Below are 10,061 nucleotides of genomic sequence, written 5' to 3' on the forward strand. Positions count from 1 at the left end.
GAATAGAGAATTTTTTGAAGGATTTTTTTTTTCCCTTTGCTGGCTGGTAGAATTAGTGTGGGAAATGTAGGTTGGACTGAGAAATGTAGGCATTGTCAGGGCATTCTGGTAATTCATGTGGATATTTGAAATTGGGGAATTACTATAAACTGATTGCTGTCACTAAATCTTACTTCATTCCATAGTATGTAGAAACTTCATCCAATTTAAATGTCCTGTGCAGTGTTGGATATAAAAAAAAAAAAAACTATCACGAATCTTTTTGTGAAGAAAATAGCAACATCTTTATTTCTCTCTTGGGAAGCCTAGAAATTTGGGCCAGAGTTTGCCTCAGACCACAGTGTGTCTCTACCTTCCATTGGATATGGGCCAGAAACCTTGCTGTCACTCTCCAGCTTTGTCCAATCCTGGGCCACTGAACCCTGTAGATTCTTTCCCTCGAGATGTGCTTCCCTGAGCCTTTTCAGGCCTCCTCTGCTAGCTCAGACCCTCACTGCTTCTGCTGGGCCTGCTGCGGTGGGTTCTGAACTAGGCCTTCCTCCTCTGGTCCTCCTCCTCTAGCTCAGGGGTCAGCATGGTAGGGGGACAAGCGGCCCAGTTCTGTAAATTTTTGTGTGAACACAGCAACACCTGCTCATGGGTGTATTGGTGTGGCTGCTTTTGCTGCAAAGACAGAACTGAGGAGCTGTAACACAGACCGCATGGCCCACCCAGCCTAGAATATGTAGTGTCTGGCCCTTTATAGACAAGGTTTGCTGACTGGGCTCCAGCTGACCCTGCGTGCTGCTGCCAAAACCTCTGGTCATGTTGTCCCTTGGATCTGAAACTTGGAATGCCTCCCCTTTGGTCTCAGCCCTAGAATGTCACCCCCCTTCCTCCTACTGAGCGCACACATCGACCACCTCCTGGTGCAGTGCTGCCAGCAGTCCCAGGACCTTGACGGTGTGCCTGTCACCCTGCTCTGTACAGACTGACTCGTTTGGTGGGAAAGCAGGGGATATGACCTTCCCTCGAGATACAACCACAGTTGTGTCCTCTGAATCTGTCTGGGTGGAAAAGGTTTCAGCCACAGAAATTAATCCCCATTTTGTTGAAGCCTGTGTAGAAAATAACATACAAAGAATCCAAAGCAGTGTCCCTTTTGAGAAGGAAGACAGTCCTGTCACCTGGGCACCTATCACATGTCACAATTGCTGGGACACAGCCCTTCAGGCAGCTTGGGACCTAGCCAGGGTGGCCGACTCTGGGGCTCCTCTTTCCCTGTTTTCCTTGTCTGGAAACCAGCACCCTGCTCTCCTGGCTCCCTGCCTGGCACCAAGAAGGGCTCAGAGCTTGCAGGGTGAACTGAGCCTTCTCCGGGGTCGCCAGAGGGGACCTGTGTGTCTTCTGTTTCCATGAAAGCAGCCACCATTTCTGGGTTTGATAGAAGCTTCACAGAGTGCTTTCTTCATACATAAAATGACTTCCTTTGTTCTGACAATAATCTGACTGTTGCAAGGTTCTAAAAGCTTCCAGAGAGAAAAGATCGGCATGCACACAGAGAATGAGAAAACAGCATGGCATTGAACATATGAACAGCCACACTGGAAGCCAGAAGAAAATAGAGCACAGCCTTCCTGATTCTGAGGGACATTGATTTGCAGGTCAGAATTCTATATCCAGCTAAATGATTAATCAACAGTAAGGGTAAAATGAAGACATTTTCAGACATGCCCAGTTTCAAAATTTTACTTTCCTCCACTTTTCTCAGGATGCTACTGAAGGATACACAACATTAAAATTAGAAAATGAGGGCAAAAACCAAGAAACAGATATAGAATCTGGGAAACAAGGAAGCCAACATGGGGAGAGATGACGAGAGTTCACAGGGTGGTGGTGGAGGGATGTCCCAGCACGGCAGCTATGTGATGGGCCTGAAGACCTGGTCGGCCAATTGGGCAGGAGGATAGAAAGGGGAAAACAAATGGAACCAGTAGACGACCCAGTGAGAGGAGACTTCAGCCCCGTCAGAGGGTTTGGGAAGAATCGGTAACAGGACATAGAAAATGAAGCAAGTGTGCAGAGGGGCCAATTACTAACTCCTGGAAGAACAAAATGTTGTACCAGAAGGGAAATATAATTGTGCTACACTGTATAGCTCACGAGTGAACAGTGTTTCCAAAGTCGTAAGTTCAACGTTAAGTATCAACGTAATCAGAAATCGTGACACAGCTGGGCTGGGAGAAGGGAGAAGGGTCCGTGTGTGGGGTGAGGTGAGTGGGTGCTTTGTACCAGTGCTGATTTCTTATGTTCCATCAGAAGAAGTCAGTATATAATATTCAGAGTAATCAAGGAAGAAGTAGAAATTAAAGACTATTATTTAGAAATAAGAAGATAAATATCAGAAGAAACAGATGAAAGAGTTGAAAGGAAGCCAGAGGGAGTTGAGAGAGGAAGAATAGGGAGGACACTGCTAGTTTCCCCACAATCCTGAGAGCACTACTGGACTTTTAAATTAGATATATTTATTGCTCTGACAAAAAGTAGAAATTAAACATCAGAGAAAAGTAAGAAAAATGGACATCCTAATAGAAAAACATGGGCAAGGACACTCATAGGCAATTCACAAAAAAGAAAGAACAAATTGACACGAAAAAAAAATACTCACACTAAAAAATCAGAGAAATGCAAATATGCACAACAATAATATACGTTTTCCCATTAGATTATTTAAAAAATCCTTACTTCTCTGCACATTGTTTTCCCTGGTCAGTAAATTGGAAGTGTAACAACACTTGCCTTGATGAATTCCTGTCAAGGACTCAATGAGATAATGTACAAGAACTCTCAACTCTTACATGATACAAAGGAATGAAAGATGAGAAAGCGGCCTCCGTGTTGCAACCCTGAGATACGACTAAAAAGATGGAAACAATTTTCCCACTTGATATTCTTTCATTTAAATAAGTAGATGATTCCAGTTATAAAATATTCCCCCATGAGATTCAGTAGGACTGTAACTGGAAGGACATTTTCGCGTTTCCTGCTCTGGCCCTGTACAGAAACGTTTGCTCTCCCTTCATATCCCAATCACACTGGTGGAAAGGCAATTGGGAGGAATGAACGTGTAACATACACGGCAGACTCTTCATCAGACATTGGAAAGGCACTGGATCTTGTCCAGGGTGATCATCCATCCTGGTTTCTCTGAAACCTTGTGCTTGTTTTCTGGGAGTCATGATGAATAGCATCCACTTTTATTCTCAGAGTGTTCTCATTTGGATGATAAATTATCTAGTTCTCAGAGTCATAGTCTCCTAGGATGCAGGTATTAATTTATGCTAAAAATACTAGACAAAATGCTTTAGGTACCATGTGGGAAGAGGGTAAACTTGTTCTATTAATATATCTGTATTTTAGGAGATTGAGTTATATTCTTGATGACACAAAAGACTAATGTGTGTGTGGCTAATGCAGGTAGAAAGAGGCTTTCTTTGTTCTCTCAAAAGATGATGTGGATCTGCTCAAGCAGCTACACACGGTCTCCATTGTGAGCCTGTGTTCTCAGCGTATTGACACAGACTCAACAGTTTTATCCCGGGAAGGAGTAAAGTCAAATGTTGCAGAGAAACCCTGTCTGTACAAGAGCACCAGGATAGCTTCTGTGCAACTTGCTACTTTTAGCAGAACTTTTCCTATTTGATGCCATCCGATTTCCTGCAGAGCATGCCACTTTCTATGACTGATCTTCATAAGGGTGATCCCGAAGGCCCACAGCATTCTAAACTTCTTTCTACATCATTCAGGAAAACTTAGATTATGTTTACTATGGCATCTGCCTCCTCTATCAATCAACATCTCTTGGAATGGCTTGAAGCAAAAAAGAGTGAACTTTACTAAACTGTCAGTGCACTGGAAAGTGAGAAAGTGCCATCAGGACGCTAGAAACTGTGAGAAAGTCCTGAAAGAGGGAAAGCAGACAGGGCCACCTTTACAGAGAAATGAATCTGGAGGGAACCTTATCCAAGGTGGGTGCAGGAGAGAACTCCTGTAAAAGTGGAGGGTGTGTCCCAGGAAATAAAGGTGCCAGGAGAGACTCAGGGGCCAACACTGGGTGACTCATCAGGACATGCTCTTCGAGCAGTTGGCCAGTTTCTGACTGGGCCGAGCAGCAGACGACAGTGACATCTGCTCTCAGGATGAAGCAGACACCAGGATCTGGGGCTGGAGAGGCTGAAACTGCCCTGGTAGCTGATGAACCCCTACTGTAAACTACCAACACGACCTTTCAAACATTGTTAGAACCCGCCTTCTCCCCCACAGTCACTGTCAGCAAGCTGAGTCCACCAACGATTGAGGGTCCTCAGACATAGAGACAGAGAATCATCCTGCATTTGAGGACACACCATGAAAGCAGAAATGCAATAAAAAGCACTAACACCTGAAGAAACAGAGTTAATAGACCAATCAGAAAGAGACTCACAAATAAATATAATAATATCCTCAAAAGTATTCAAAGGCTGTTTGTGTTCATGAGAAAGACATAAAAATTCCTGGAAATTAGAAGCCGGTCTCTCCCCTCCACCTTGGGCGCCTCCTGCTTCTGCTGCCCTGGCTGCCTGGGTGCTCCTTGGTGCAGGTTGTCTGCTGCTTGTAATGGGGCGGCTGAGAGGCTGGTGCCCACCCAGGCCACAGAAGGCCCCAGGAAGGAGTGGACAGGCAGAGTGACCTCCTCAAGGTGACATTCTGATGTGACATTCTGATGTCACATTCACCCCCCTCATATAAAACTGTCGAGGACTTGCTGACCCTCTGAGGATGGACACCAAACTGTCACCATGGGCTTTAAGGTTCTGCATGAGCCAGCTCCTCTCTGGCCCTCCCCTGGCTTCAGGCTTCCTCTCACCCTCTCCGCCCCATCCTCTCCCCGCACTCCCTCCTGGGCCTCCTTGTGCTGCATCTTCTACCTGAAACACATTCCTCCATCTCTCAGAGAAGTGAGCCCTGCTCTGCCTTCAGACCTCGGATCAGTCAGTCTTCTGGAAAAACAGGCTCCCTGACCTCCGTGGAGGGGTCAAGTCTTCCTATTATTGCTCCAGTGGACCTATTTTGGGAGCATTTATCAAAGTTTCACGTTCACATTGATCTTTCTGACTCTAAACTCCTGGCTGTCAGACGTGGGGTCTGTTTTTGTTCCCCTTTATATCCCAGCACTCACTGGGGACCTGGATGTTTGGTGGATGTAGCAAGAATAACCTCCTGAATTCCTGTACAAGGAAGTTCTCAGAATACATTCCCAGAAGTAAAACACCCCAGGATTTGACACATTCCATAATTTAAGAAAATAGCTTTAGTGAAATAGAATTCACATACCATACAATTCATCCATTTAAAGTGAATTCAGTGTTTTTTAGTATATTCACAGAGTTCTGCAAACATCGCCACAATCTGATTTTAGAACATTTCTGTCCTGTCCAAAAGAAACCTTGTACCCATTCACAGCCACTCCCCGTTCTCCCTCCTTGCCCCAGTCTTAAGCAACCACTAATCTTCTTTCTGTCTCCATAGATTTGCCTATTCTGGACGTTTCATATAAACAGACTCTCACAATATGTGGTCTTTTGTGAATGGCTTCTTCCACTTAGCATAGTGTTTTCAAGTTTACCCATGTTGTAGCACCTAGCTGTACTCCATTCTTTTCTATGGCCAAATAATATTCCATCATGGGTCATACCAGTTTTTATTTATCCATTCCTCAGTTGGTGGATATTGGGGTTTCTTTCACTTTGGGGCTATCATGAATAATGGTTCTATGAACATTTGTGGACAAGTTTTTGCGTGGATATGTTTTCAATTCTCTTGGATATATACCTAGGAGCAGAATTGCTGGGCCATGTGTTTATCTTTTTGAGGAATTGCCAAAACGCTGTTGCCTCATTTTACATTCCCACCAGCAATGTGTGAGGGTCCCAATTTCTCCACGTCACCAACTCTCGTTATTGTATGTCTTTTTGATTATGGCCATCCCGGTGATTATGAAGTAATATCTTATTGTGGTTTTGATTTGCATTTCCCTAATGACTAAAGATGCTGAGTATCTGTTCACGTGCTAATTGGCAATTGTATATCTTCTTTGCAGAAATGTCTTTTCAAATCTTTCACCCATTTTTAATTTGGATTATTTACCTTTTTATTGTTGAAATGTAAGTATTTGTATAATCTAGATACAAGCGCCTTATCAAATAAATGAGATCCAAATATTTTCTCCCATACTGTAGGTTGTCTTTTCACTTTCTTGATAGTATCATTTGCGGTACAAAGATTTTTAATTTTGATGAAATCTGATTTTTTCTCGTCACTTGTACTTTTGATGTCATATCAAAAAAAAACATTGACTGATGCAAGGTTATGAAAATTGCCTCTTATGTTCTCTCCTAACAGTTTACAGGTTTCGCTCTCATACCTAGCTCTACAATCTGAATATTGGACAGGTCCCTTCCAAGGCAGTGACCGTGTTTTTGTCCAACGATTTTTGTTCAACATTAGACTCAGTAGCCCTGTCCCTGTGCCAATCCTTGTCTGTTCATGTATAAATTAATTTACCCAAGTAGTTCATATGTTGGTTCCTGAGAGGTTAGGAGCTGGATGTGTATGTAACAGGTAGAATAAGTATTTGTCAGACAGTGTGTTTATTGGGCAGCTACTGTGGTGCTGGAGCTAGAAAGATGAGTGAGCTCTACTGCTTGTTCTCAAGGAGCAAACACACTAGTTGGAGATTCAGTCACAATATTTATTTATTCAGCATCTTGAAGGGCCCAGCACCAAGCAGTGGTAAAGAAGTACCTCTCTGCTTTTATTTGCGGAGTGTGAGGTAAGTGCAGAGGGGGGCAATAAATCCAACCCGGAAGGAGGGGTTGCTGGGTGGGAGGTGGAGGGAGGGTGAGGAGGTGCTGACTGAATGGGAGGAAGTCAGCTGGCTGAGGAGGCAGGGGGACCAAGCAGACCTTCAGAGACCTGGCCTGAGGACCAGAGGACTGTGCATCTCATCAATGAGCACGGGGCTGTGTGTAGTGAAAACAGCACCCCTTTCACTTGGAAAGGGGACACAGGAAATCAGTGGCTGGTTGTTGGGGGCCAACCGATGCAGACAGCTGGCTTCACCCACCTTCCTGGGTTGCCTAGAATGTAGATCTTAACGGGGAAAGTTTCAGAGGCACAGACTCAGAGCTTTCCAGGTGACATCCTGTAGAACACAGCACGCTCGGGATATTACCAGATGCCACTAGACAATGCCGAGGAACAGTGTAGCCTGAGGGGCTGGTGAATCGCTGGAGTGGAGCCTCAGGAGAACCACAGAGCTGTGGCTCCCACACTCAGCACTGCCAGAAGGCTGGGACCGTGTGGTCTGAGAGGCGTCTGGATTTGGCCCTTTGGTAGCAGTCAGGGTGGCGGCCAGAGGATGGAAAGACGAGATGTGAGTGGGAGCTGAGGAGGTGGAGGCAGAGAGCACAAACACTCCTGAGGCTCCCGGGAGAGAGGAAGAGAATGGCACAGCAAGGATACCCGTCCCCAGCCTGACCTCCCCTCAGCCGAGCCAGCACCTCTCTCCTTGGATGTCTATTTCCTCCTTGATGTGTCCCCCTGCCCCCAACCCCATCACCCCAGCTGCCGTGACTCCAGGACTCCTCCCAAAGTCCACGTCCAGCCCCCAGAGCATCCTCTCTACTGTACTTCAGCCTCTGCTCTCGGCCCCCATTCCTTTCTCAACTGCAGTGAGAGCCCTTTGCAACCTTGAACTCGGGATCATTGTGAAGGTCAGGTCCCCAAACCCTCTCCTGGAAGCAGCTGGAGCCCCAGCCACCCACTCTGCTCCTGCCTCCCTGGGCGCCAGCCACTGCGGGCGGTGGGCTGCCCTTCCCACATGCAGTCTGCTCTCCCCCAGATACCGCCTCCCAGGCCCCCGACCACTGGGCCCTGTGCCCTCCTTGACCTTGCCGTTCCTCTTTGCTCTTTATGACTTCTGGGCTCTGCACCACGAGGTCCCGGGGCAGTGGGTGGTCCTGCCTGTTTCCTCCATGTCCCCAGCACAGCTGAGGTGCACACAGTAGGTGGCTGTTTCACAGTTAATAGATGTGTGGGTGAAGTGGAGCATTACGGTTTTTCTTTTGTAGGTTGCTGGAGAGTGTTTTCAGGTGAAGAAAAGAGAGCACGAGAGAAATGTGGATGAGGGTGGTGTGTGGGGGACAAGTGAAGCCATGGAGAGAGATGGAGGGTAAATGGGACACCGCATCCTCGGGGGCAGGGGTAGACATCCACTGGGGGTGTCGTGGGGAAACAGTGCCGTTGCTGTCTGACCCCAGACCATCATCTCACAAACCGTGTTCACAGCCCTTCTCTTGACTTAATGAGTCTGCTGACAAAGCCTGTCATCTGTTCATGTTGAACTTGTAGAAACTATGGTGTCTTACTTCCCTCTAATACAACAAGAGCACCTGCCCTGCCCAGGGAAAGGGGGACGCGGACACTTGGCCAGGACGGTGCACTCCTTGCGAGATGATCATGTTCTGGGGCTGGTCAGTGCAGCTCAGTCCCCAGAAGCACACAGGACCCTCTGAGCTTCTAGAGCCACAGAAAATGCAGCGCATGTCCCAGGATCCTCAGCTTTTCATACTGAGGCCAACTCTGACCTACAGAGGAGGCAGCAAAATCCTCTGGCTCAGCCCAGCTCCGGGCCTGTGCTGCCCGAGGCCCACTCTGGGCCCGCTTCCCCGAGCTCCTGGGGCCCCCCTCTTCCAGCCACTTCAGTGTTACACCCGCCTTGGCCTGTCGCCACTGCAAATGATCTCACTGTCCCTCTGGGCGAAGACGGCATAAACAGCGGTCTCTGCAGTCCCCAAGTGCTGAAGGGACTGTGAGGGTGACCTCAGTGGAGGCTGAGCCCAGGCACCGCAAGACTCAGGAGCAAGAACAGGTTTATGCGCATCTGTGGTCGGTTACAAATCTGGGTTGATTTTTGGTCACAGGCCCCAAAATGACATTGTCTTGAGTTTACATCAAAATACCAAGCCCCCCATGTACAGTTGGAAAACTTAAGAACAAAGCAGGCTTGGTGTAAAATCACCGTTGAGACGTTGTTCTCTCTGGTGCATCATCTGTGGGGTGAAGGGAGGTGCTCGCGACCCCGGGGGATGATTTCTGACGGCAAACGTGTAACTGTCTTGTGGTGTGAACGTTCAGGTTTCATCAAAAGGTCCCTGTGTATTTGAGCACTGGGTTTTATTGAAGATACAAACAATGCTTTGGACCGTCTTTGGTTGTAGACCAGACGCCCAGCTCCTGCGGCCCTGCCGCATCCCCTCCGTCCACGGGGATGAGAGACCACGGACGAGCTGGGGGTGCTGGGCAGCCGCTGAGCCACGGGCTCGCTGGCTCGGGGGCTGGAATGGAGCCAGCGGTGGAGCACTGTCCCCCGAGCACCTGTGCTCCTAGAGGATCTTTTCTCCTCAAAAGGGAATCGTACGGCCCAGCCTTGGAATCGCTGGGAGAACACCCCTGCTGGAGAATGACCCTGCTTTGCCAAATGCGGCAAAATTTAACCTTAAAATTAGGAATCAGAGAACCACCATCTAATTTTCTCAGCAATCTCTTTTAGGGTCTTTGTTTCTTCCCTGGAGCCGGAGGCTGAGCTACTGTCCTGGTATCACCCGGGGACAGGAGACTCATGCCACACACTGCCCACCTCAAGGACAGTGAGAACAGAGGCCAAAGGCCCTCTTGGGGACGCACTGACTCCTGAGCCTCACACGGCTAAACCCTCAAATGGCTAAAGAAGAAAAAGGCCTTGACAGCCACCGCACTGCGGGGCCTCCAGCTGAGGGGAGGAGGGAGGGCCTGGCGGCTGGGTGACTTGTGACCCTTTGACACTGTGCCCTTCTCATTTCAGGTTCTTCTGGAAGGTGCCATAGCTGTAGGAAAACGTCCCCTATAAGCTCAAAGGTGACCGGGCTCAAGCTTGGAGGTGGCCTTCCAGGTACTAGGGAGGGGCAGGGTGGCCATCCCACTGACTTGCCCAGGGACACAGC

The sequence above is a fragment of the Diceros bicornis genome, chromosome 35, assembly GCF_020826845.1.
Source record: "Diceros bicornis minor isolate mBicDic1 chromosome 35, mDicBic1.mat.cur, whole genome shotgun sequence".
Taxonomy (NCBI): Eukaryota; Metazoa; Chordata; class Mammalia; order Perissodactyla; family Rhinocerotidae; genus Diceros; species Diceros bicornis.